Here is a 10,856-nt window from a genome sequence, read left to right as displayed (position 1 = left end):
TTAAATGGCCAGTTTAATTTTTGTGAAGGAGACGGTCTTATGACTTGTCACTGTGATGCCACAGACTGGCCAATCAGTGGCGTGCAGTCTGTAGATGTCAAATGTTCGACTCAGAACACCTGAAACCCCTTCTGAGTAGGTATTAAATAAAGTACCTGCTACCAGGTTTTATCACTTAATGGAACCCCCTAAAAACCGAGTTGAGTAGCAGAAAAGGAGTTTTAATGTCATAAAAACAGGAGATCAGTTGCCATTAGCATTAAGATAATAAGACAGACATGTGTGACACATGTAGGCAAATTGATTCAGCGTGACACAAACCCTTCAAACATCCAGAAGTGGACTTTAAAAGTGGACAATTTCATCCACAGACACACAAATCAGTACGTATGACAGAAATAAAATCACATACAAGGGAATAAAAACAATGGTGGCGAATTAGACTATGCAGTTTCTGTGGAAGTTGCAGTGGGATTGATCGTATGATTCCGTTGGGATTTATTTTAAATGTATTCCACAACTGTTCAGAAGCATACGCTGCACAATTGAGGCGGTAATTTATAAGTTTTAATGGATGCTGGAGAGTATGAGTTAAGTAGGCCTGCTCTGAATGTTGAGTACAGTTTAGAGCCCCTTGTTACTCGTTAATGAGCATCATTTTCAAAATGAAAATCATGATGCATTTAGTAAGACTAAGATGTGAGACCCAAAACAAGATAGCTAGCAGGCAGGAGCTCAAGGATCATTGTCTGTAAGACTTCTGTACAGAGACTTGCTTTTGAAAACAGAGGAGTCACCACCTACTGGCTGTTAGAAGGAATCTAGACTTGCTTTACTTTCCACACCATGAAACTTCTTTTATATACAGTTTTTGTCTGTTACCATAGAGAATATAAAAGATGGCTGTAGCTATTGTGACATCACCACCTTCACAAACCCCAAAGCACAACCATCTTTTATATACAGTCTTTGTTTAGTACAACTCCCATACAGTGTAAGGAGAGTGAATAGCAAACATTTACGGAGGACATCGGTATATTATTATATAATGTTTGAGTTTATCATATGATAGAAAATTGCACCATAAAGTAAAAACCATGTAAAATTCTGAAAAGTTAAGTCCTACTACAAAATTTTCTTTATTTTTCCTCTAAAAAGAAAGGTCTTTATTGGTACTGGCTTCTAAAATGTGAAATATGACTGTAAATTTAGATGTGACAGCTTGGATTCTGGTGGACTTAGGATGGCAATTTTTCTTGGTTGATTAATGGCTAAAGATATTAAACTTAATTGCAGCTCTACTTTACACCATCCCAGTCCAGCTAAATGCACATTCAAGGACACTTGGTGAATTAAATAACACATTTGCACTGCCAAACTTTAGCTTGATGAACTATCTTTGATTGCCCTACCTAACTTTAGGTTAATGCACGACATGACTTTTCTTCCTTTCAGGACAGCAGCTTGGAGATATAAACCGAGCGCCATTTGCAGGAGATGCTGATTTAGTTTAGAATGTGATGGTGATGATGATGATGATGAGGGTGATGCTTCTCTTCTTAGAAGGACAAAGCTGCTTTCAAGCCAGAGGACAGCCTTGTTAGCATCAGTTCATTCGCCGATGCCCGTAAGCCTCTCTGCTGATAGCTGATCTTAGATGTAAAATCTCATCTTTCACTGCCTGCTGACATAAAAAGCACACACACAATCTAGCGTGTAAATGCTTCATCACAGACTTTCCTGTTATCACTGTGGCTGTGGTCTGGCAGTATTGATGACGGGCTTGTGCAGTACATCTGCTGATGCAGTAGTAGGAGGAAGAAGAGGAAGGGGGAGTGGGCAGGCTGACCTTCCCTTGCTCTCTGTTTCTAATGCCCAGGTCTCTGAGCTGCCTCGGTGCCAGGTTTCCCTCCCTCTCCTTCACTCCTTCTCTTTTCTCTTTGGTTGCAAGACTTTTGAATCCCCTCATCCAACACCTCCCCCCCACAGCCTTGTCTAAGGAGACATCCGCCCCAGTGAACTCATTGACCAGGGAAAGGCTTGTTTTTACTCCCTTCTGGTGTAGGAAGGGAGACAGCGCTCGCTGCAAAGAGTGTCCATCTGTGCAAGTTTTTTTGATCAAACGTGCATCTTAGACATATATATCTATATATATCTATATATATCTATATATATCTATATATCTATATCTATATCTATATATATATATATATATATATATATATATATATATATATATATATATATATATATATATATATATATATATATATAGATATAGATATAAAATTCCACTTATTAATTCCCACTTATTTCCCCATCCTCAGTTTGTAAATAAAACCTGCACTTTTTGCTTAAAAAAAAAAGAAAAAGGAGAGACTCACACAGGAGAAAGCTCTTGGTTACAAATGGAGTTATAATCACCTCATTTGGAACAGCTTTAAGATGTTAACACAGGAAGGCTTGTAAAGATGGACACTTTTTGCAGTGTTAACAGCATCCCGTCGGGTACCTCCTGCCAAACAAACGTCCGAGTCAGAGGATACGGAGCGCGGTACAGAATGCAAATGAATGCGAGTGGATGAAAGCGAGAGGAAGATTTAGAGTGGATGAAAAAGAAGATAAAAGCTTTTTGGTTTTGCATAACCTGCATGCAAGGGAGGATGGAGGGCTCTGTGTGTGTGTGTGTGTGTGTGTGTGTGTGTGTGTGTGTGTGTGTGTGTGTGTGTGTGTGTGTGTGTGTGTGTGTGTATTGCAGGGCTGGTACCCAAGATGGGAGGGAAAGTGTGAGGCTGGGGATATGTCTGGGCACACACACAAGTTCACTTGAGGACACGCACACATGCATGCACTTACACACACTTGATTAGGAGAGCAATCCTGCTCTATTTTGTTGATTAGTCTGAGGGTTTTTCCAGCTCAATGGTTTCTCTGTGTTATATTTCCTCTGCTACCATTGAGTAAAACAAAAAAGCTTTGCAAAAACAAGGGTATCTATTGCAAGTGATTGTAGGGGTAATTTCAGTTTTTTCCTTCTTCTTCTTCTTTCTCCAAGTCGGGTAGTTAAACAGGGTGTGGTGCTACATGAATTTGTGTGTGGCACTCGGAGCAGATATTGTTATCAAAGCCCTCCGCTGTGCCATACGCTGTTCATATGGAAGAAATAAAGGTGCGTCATGGAGAGAAACGCAAGAAATAGGGGTGCTTGTTTTGATACGCTATGTTTCCACGGTAACACAGAGGGGTCACAGTATTCTGGCAAAAAGGCCGGGAAACTCTATGGTGCCTGTTGATGATCAAAACCTACTTTTTCACAAAGATCTCTGGGACGGTTTAACTGTTTGTTGTGGGATTTTAAGCAAACTAAACTAGGAACATGTTAATAAACAATATTTTTTGTTGTCATTTTCAGTAGAAATCACAGATAACCCTACCATACACCAGTGGTTAGTAGCCAGACTGTGGGGTGGGCCCCCTTGGTGGGTCATCGAGCTGCTGGAGGAGAAAAACATGCGATGAATCAAAGCTGAAAGGTTAGGATTCGCGTAGTAAATATGCCAAATCGAGTGCTGATGCTGATATTGACCTTAATTTCACTAAAATTCAACTTGGATGTTTTTTTAATCGTTAATGATTGATAAAAATGTGGTGTGCGTGGCTTGAATTTGGCTTTGCAGGAGAGGCGTGCTAGAAAATGTTTGCAAACCTCTGCTGTAGTTACCTGAAAACAGGAGATTATTACATGACAAATAAACAATAATAAAATAAATATTTGTGCTGCCACAACACGTACTGGTGTCATTCAACAGCTGTACAGAGTTCTTCCTGCAAAATAGATTGGATTACATAGAAGTCTATGTTAAAATGAGCAGAGTTTGCTTTCAGGCCTGGCTACATTGTTATTGACTTCGGCTTCAGAATCATAACTTCAAGTTTGAAGAAAACCAAGATGACAACAGCCAAAGCACTCCACAGTTTCAAAACAAGTCTGCAAATCGATGCAGTCTTTTATATTTAATCTATCTATAAAACCAAGAAATTGAACTCAAAACTATTTGAGCAATTTGAGGCCAAAAACTAATGAAGAATTTGTTGAGGTTATAAATCAAATAAGCAATAGAGTCATTTTTCCATGGACTTCTTTTGCAAAAAGATGAAGCTCTCTGGTGGCTTTTCAGATTGTCTTTTAGACACAGTCTATCCAGTAATGGGATCATTATTTAATTTCAGTTCATTTTATTTATCTGGAAGTTGGTTCCACAGAAGATGGGTCTGAAACCTGAGGGCTCTGCCTCCCATTCTACTTTTAAATACTCGAGGAACTACAAGCAAACCTGCAGTGAAGAGCTCCGGGTGATATGGTACTATGAGGTCATTAAGATAAGATTGGGCCTGATTTTTCAAGACCTTGTATAAGAGAAGCAGGATTTTAACTCCAATGCTGGATTTAACAGGGAGCCAGTGTCTTTAAGACATTCTGCAGTTTATCTGTGTCATCTAAGGGAAGCATGTATAATGTAAACAGTATTGGTCCTAGCACTGAACCCTGTGGAACTCCATAATTAACCTCAGCGTGTGAAGAAGACTCTTCATTTACATGAACAAAATGGAGTCTATTACATAGATATGATTCAAACCACCACAGTGCAGTACCTGTAAAATCTACAGCATGCTCTAATTGTTCTAATATGATATCATTGTCGACAGTATCGAACGCTGCACTGAAGTCTAGCAGGACAAGCACAGAGATGAGTCCACTGTCAGAGGCCACAAGAAGATCATTTGTAACCTTCACTAAAGATGTTTCTGTGCTGTGATGAGCTCTGAAACCTGACTGAAACTCTTCAAATAAGCCATTCCTCTGATCTGTTAGCTTTGTGACAACTACTCATTCAAGAATTTTTGGGATAAACTGGGTCAAGTGATGGCTTTTTAAGTAGCAGTTTACTTAAAAAGACGGCCAGCTTGCAGGCCCTTGGAATATAGCGCATTAATATAGATTGATCACCTTTAAGACTGAAGCATTAATTAATGGTAGGACTTCTTTGAGCAGTCTTGTAGGAATGGGAACATCCACATTAATGGTTTGAAAGGAGTAATTAAAGCTAAAGTTAACCCAGAAAGATCAAAGTTCTAATTAAATATCAGTGGTATTAAAAGTAGCTGTAGTAGAAGAAATTCATTAAATCATTACTAGTTAATGTTAAAGGAAACAAGATCATTACTTGGTTGCTGTGCTTATTACTAAATGTTTAGAGTTGCTAGTAGATGTTATTATCTCTGCTAGTCTTTATGCAGAGCCAACTTAATCAGCTGTCGGTGATAGTTTCATACTTTGCATACAGACATGATATTCGTTAAGGAATTTTACAAATTTATTTTCAAATATCCCAACAGGGGACAGCATAAAGAAAAACTCCACTCAGATTTAAAAATCACTGCAACATAGTGGCACACCCTGCAGCATCTTAGACTGTGAGTGTTTGCTTTAAAAAGTGACTTGAGTCTGTGTTTGTGATGTGTTTACATGACTCGTCTACCTCATATATTTATGGCACGGCATTCACCCCGAGACCTGTTCGAGCGTGCGAGCGTTTCCATCCATTACGAAATCCCGGACTGTTCCACTGAGTCAGAAACAAAAACACAAAACAAACAGCTGAACAATAGCATGTACAGCAATTACAGTCTTAATATGTGGTTTCAGTAAACACAACAAATCCTGGAGACACAAGCTGAGAGCCAAAAATCTAAAACAATGCACAGATTCAGGACTTTGTGTCAGTGATTGAAGCTGGCTGTCTGTCCCATCCAGCTTTCCCTGCAATGTGCTATCTCATACTGCAATTAGAGCTGGACGAAGACTTGCAAGAGATACCTCAAAGCATGCATGGAAGTGTACTGTTTGTACTGTTTGCTTATCCCATGTAGAACAGTGACTGTGGGGGTAAAGGCCGCAGCTCCCTGGTTCTCTCCAGCTGGCTGGGCAGTGGGTGCGGTGCTTCTCTCTCTACCCACCACCTGGCACTGGGGAGGCTATGTCTAGGAAAGAGACCTGTGCCAGGCCTCAATTATGGGGGGAATAATCCAGGACACACTGAAGCAATTACAGGCCCATATAAATCAATATACTTTGGGTTAAAAAGTGATCTGCTCCCAACACTCTGGAGAGCCTCTGACTCAGCTGGCCTTTGATTTTGCAGAGAGAGAGAGAGAGGAGGAGTTTCTCTTGAGTACAGGAATGATGCTGTTGAGGTTTCAACTGTCACTCAAGAAGTCAGGTGAAACACACCGTAAAGCAGAGAAGAACAATACAGCTTATTTGAAACCATGGTGCATGTAGTAACAGTTGTTGTGATTTTTATGTGACATGAAATAAATGGAAAGAACGGCATAAACAAACGCGCTTGCTGTATTCTCAATGAGGATAGTAGCAAGGTTGTCAGTGAGGGAGAAATACTGGGTTGTGTTAAGGCTGAGGAAACTTACAGAATCAAAATCCTCCAACAGAAGCTGTGGCAGCAGAGCACAAACACAAGGGAGTCCTGAGCCTCATTAGCACTACCATGCTGCCATCTACTGGCTGAAGAAGACCATTGACAGCATACTGGAAAACATATTTCTGATTTAGAGTAAGAATAAACTGAAAGCTAGACTACACCATTTCTGGAGAAATTACAGCGGGATTGTTGCTGTGCTCAAAAGCAAGATTTGGTAATGCCGACAGAGCTCAAAGGAAACTTTCTAGAATGCTGCTTTGGTCAAAGACAAGCTTCTCCATTCTAACTTTGCATGTTCTGCCACTAGAATGAATTAAATCCTTTTTTTTCCCTGTTTTGTAACAAACTGTGAAAATAATTTTTTTAAAAATAGTCAAACAAACGTGTATAAAACTGTACATAATGCAATCAAGCACTTCAGAATTTGAACAGAGACTAAGTTAGGTAGTGATGTTACTCCACACCATCATGATGATCCAACTGCCACAGGCAGAATTTGGAGTCATCGCTGAACATAATGTTCCTCCATATGTTCAGGCTCCAGAGCACATTTTGCCAACACAAACGCAAACAAGCCTGATGGTGAAAGGACAGTTATGGCAGGCCTCCTAGCAGCTCTATAGATTGGCTATGTGCACTCTGTTCCTGATTGTGTAGGTAGAGAGGCGCTGGCTCCATTCAAATAATCCTGCAACTGGGTTTTTCAGAACACCTGTTTGTTTGTTGGTTAACACACAACAAGCATCTTTATTTGTAATGTTAAAGCACAACTTGGAAAACCCATATAACACTACCGATAATTACAAACTCATTATCTTTCAACATTATCATTTTTAAATATTTCTCCTTCTCCTCTAAGATTTCTCCAAACATTTTTAAAGGAAGGCTGCCATTAACTTTGTGACCGGGTTTCGTGCTAACTTTACTGAACAATCAACTGTAGTCGTAAGAGAGAAAGACAAAATTAGTCTATATGAGAGTGAAATTTGGCTATCCTAATGGTGTGACTCTCAGCTTATTTTAAATTGCTGCAGCAACAAGGGTTGCTTGGTTTTGCTAACCTCAAGACCTTTTTTAAAAATAGTATAGATTAGCCTGCCAGTTATTTATCAACAGTTAGTATATACATTATTTATAGCGACAACCACTTGAAGTTTCACCCTGTTGCTTGAGAGGCTTTACAAAACATTTCAAATAAAAATTTAAGGTAATATGTGTACAAGAATGCTAAAGTTAAGAGTAGGATATGTTAGCATTGACTGTCCCATTAACGTTAGCTAGCTAGTTAGCAATACTTAAGTGTAAAATCTCCTTATATAATGATATTTTTTCTAAAAACTGCAAGTTTCACATTGTTTTACAAAGCTGACATATTTTCATTACATTAAACTACACTAGTAACAGCTACTGAAGGGCCCGACAGCATTCCAGGAGACGCAGCCTCCATCTTTGGCACGACTGCCCCTTTCCCACCACTGTATATCATATTGCTTGGGAGAATTTGGTCATTTTTCAAAAATTTTATTTAACATTAAAATAGAGGTTTTGAACACATAGGACCCCTTACCACATGACATTAACTAGCTAGCCATTTTTGATGTCTAATAATCCTGAAATATAGTGGGAAAACCTACTAAACATGATAAATTATGGCAACTATGTGCAAACAAACAAATGTATACTGTCTCAGAGGAAGTAAAATACTTTCTTGAAAGGCATCTTGCTGGTTATGTGGAGAAACTTGGCAAGGGAGGGCTGAAGATGGATGTTAACTTACAGCCTCCGAGTATTTACTGATGCTGTGAAGTGTAACCCTGGCATTCTCCCTGTCATCATGCCACACAATGTATATCATTATGTTATCAACAACCACTCAAGGCCTCCAAAAGTTTGAATGCTTATCAGAGTCTTGTGTCAAGATGGACAACAAACCCCTGTCACTGGATTTTTATTATATTTTGATATTGACACGTCTCTATGCATTATCCCTCACATTGTCAATGTCAACGTAGGTCATTTGTGATATATGACAGCAATACCGAGGTGAAATGTTGAGCATATCCATAACTTTCCATCAGTAAGTGCTGCTGCTAGCTTCTGTTCACTGCTGTTATTTAAACTTTTTTTGAAGTGGATCTAATGGGAGCAGTCTCGGGGAACAAATAAACTCTTGTGATGTGAAAATGTATTCAAACTGTTGATCAGAGGGAAATTAGTTTAAATGTTTTAGAATGCTGTGGACTAACGTTACTGGCATAAGGTTAGCCTGTTACGTTATGCTGTGGTTTAGCAATCTCCTGTTGGCTGTCCAGAGATGGGAGGGTTGCATGTCTGATCTGCTGAAAATAACTAAGTGCAATAATATCGAGATTAAATAAGCATGTTCATGTAAGATTTCTTATCTTAGAACCCTAACTTCATTTCAGGAGGGAGGTTTCAGGAAAGGAGGGAGAGGATGAGATAGAGATGAGAAGGCGAGAGTTGTGTCAGAGGCAGATGAAAAAGATGAGAAAGAAAAAAAACTAGAAAGAGATAATGAGAATATAAATTTAAACATTTTAAATGATCAAATGTTGCTTGAAAGAGATACGTGCATGGCGCTAATGCACTAACAAGCTAACCGCACTAACGCATTGACGCTGTGCAGCCCCACGCATGGGGCGATCTGTGCTAACTCGCTAACGGAGATTTGCCGCGTTAAGGCGATTATGGCGTTAATGTTGTTTTAACGAGATTAATGCTGACAGCACTAGTTTTTTCGTATTCTTCTATCTGAATCAACAGGGAAGCGATTAAAAAAAAGGTTAGCTTTGTGTCCTTGATGATTACTGCACCCAGCTGCGCAGCAGAATAAAGGGATTGAAGAGGAAAAAGGAGTAATGATATCTATGCAAACAATGTATTAGCCAGTGTATGTGATCGCTTCTGCTTATCACGTCCAATAATAATATCAAATTCTATTAATTAAAATATTATTTCATGTAATTTAAAAGCATTTATTTATTTCACTGTTTAAGTGTATAATGGTTTAATATGGCATGCCAAGAGTGACCAAATAAAAAAGACAAGCAATTCAATAAATAATTTAGTAAACGTGTCATTTATTAATCACAATTGAAAATAAATATAATAATAAATAATTTAGTCAATATATTGTTAATCCATTAAAACTTAATTTCCTTTAAATTAAAGCCATATTTTATTATTTCAATTAAGTATATCATGTTTCCCGTATGGGCATCAATAATGCCAAAATGAAAATAGCTAAAAATACATTATTAAATAATTAACTATGTTTGTCAATAGTTTATTAATTTTGGAAACGCATATATAAATCAACTATGAACAACGAACAAGGTATCAAAAGAAAATTATGCTTGAAGCTATATAGATACATCATCAGATGACACCAACACTAAAGTCAAATCAGTTTTCTCTGGATGACTCAAGAGAAAGAAAAAGCCTTTCTTTACAAAATAATTAGTAATAAGTATTTTTTTCTGTTGTAGCTATAAGGTAGAGAACCATTTCTTCATATTGGGCTCATTAGCCATTTTCTACATTACAGGAAAATGGCTAATGTGTTAGTCCCCATAGGGAAATTACTTCTCTGCATTTAACCCATTCACCCATTGAATGGGTGGGCAGCCACCAATGCAGCGCCCGGGGAGCAGCGTGTAGGGACGGTACCTTGCTCAGGGGCACCTCAGGGTAACCGTTCAGTGACCGACCTTCCGATCATGGGGCAACCACTCTACCTACTGAGCTATCCCTGCCCTTGCCAATAACAAACATATTTATAAAAACTTTGTTTGATTCAGTGAGATAATATAATTAACTGGGTACAAACCTAATATAAAACGTTTAGGGTCAGAAAATATTTGTATTAAAATTATATCCTGAATGAAAACTATGATTTTTTTAATGTCTTTAATGAAGGTAGGCTATTATAGACAAGTACGACCCATCTGGGCCATTTATCATTATGCTGTCATATCATTTGGATCAACAGTTTTCTTCTATAGCCTAGGGAGGGGGGGGTTACAAAAAACATCTTGATAAAAAATCTAGTCTATATGGGAAATAAAAGTTAGAACACCCATAGGGAATTGGGGACTTCTAGTCCTCATGCACCAGCCATAGAATAGGAGTCCCAGCTTACATTGTACTTCCTAATGCTATGTCTTGGATAGTCTCCGGGCACCTTTGCAGAGCTTGCAGCTTGTGCCCTGATGGCTGTGGTAGACTCCTGCCTCTATGGATCTGGCGATTAGGTTCTGTTCTTGTGCTGCCATGATCAGAGCCTCCGTGTTGTCCTTTACTGTACTTATAGGATTTCTTGATGTCAGCTACTTC

Source organism: Rhamphochromis sp. 'chilingali' (genome assembly GCF_963969265.1).
Source record: "Rhamphochromis sp. 'chilingali' genome assembly, chromosome: 7".
NCBI lineage: Eukaryota > Metazoa > Chordata > Actinopteri > Cichliformes > Cichlidae > Rhamphochromis > Rhamphochromis sp. 'chilingali'.
The sequence above is the reverse complement of the archived record's forward strand: the minus strand, read 5'-3'. Positions refer to the sequence as shown.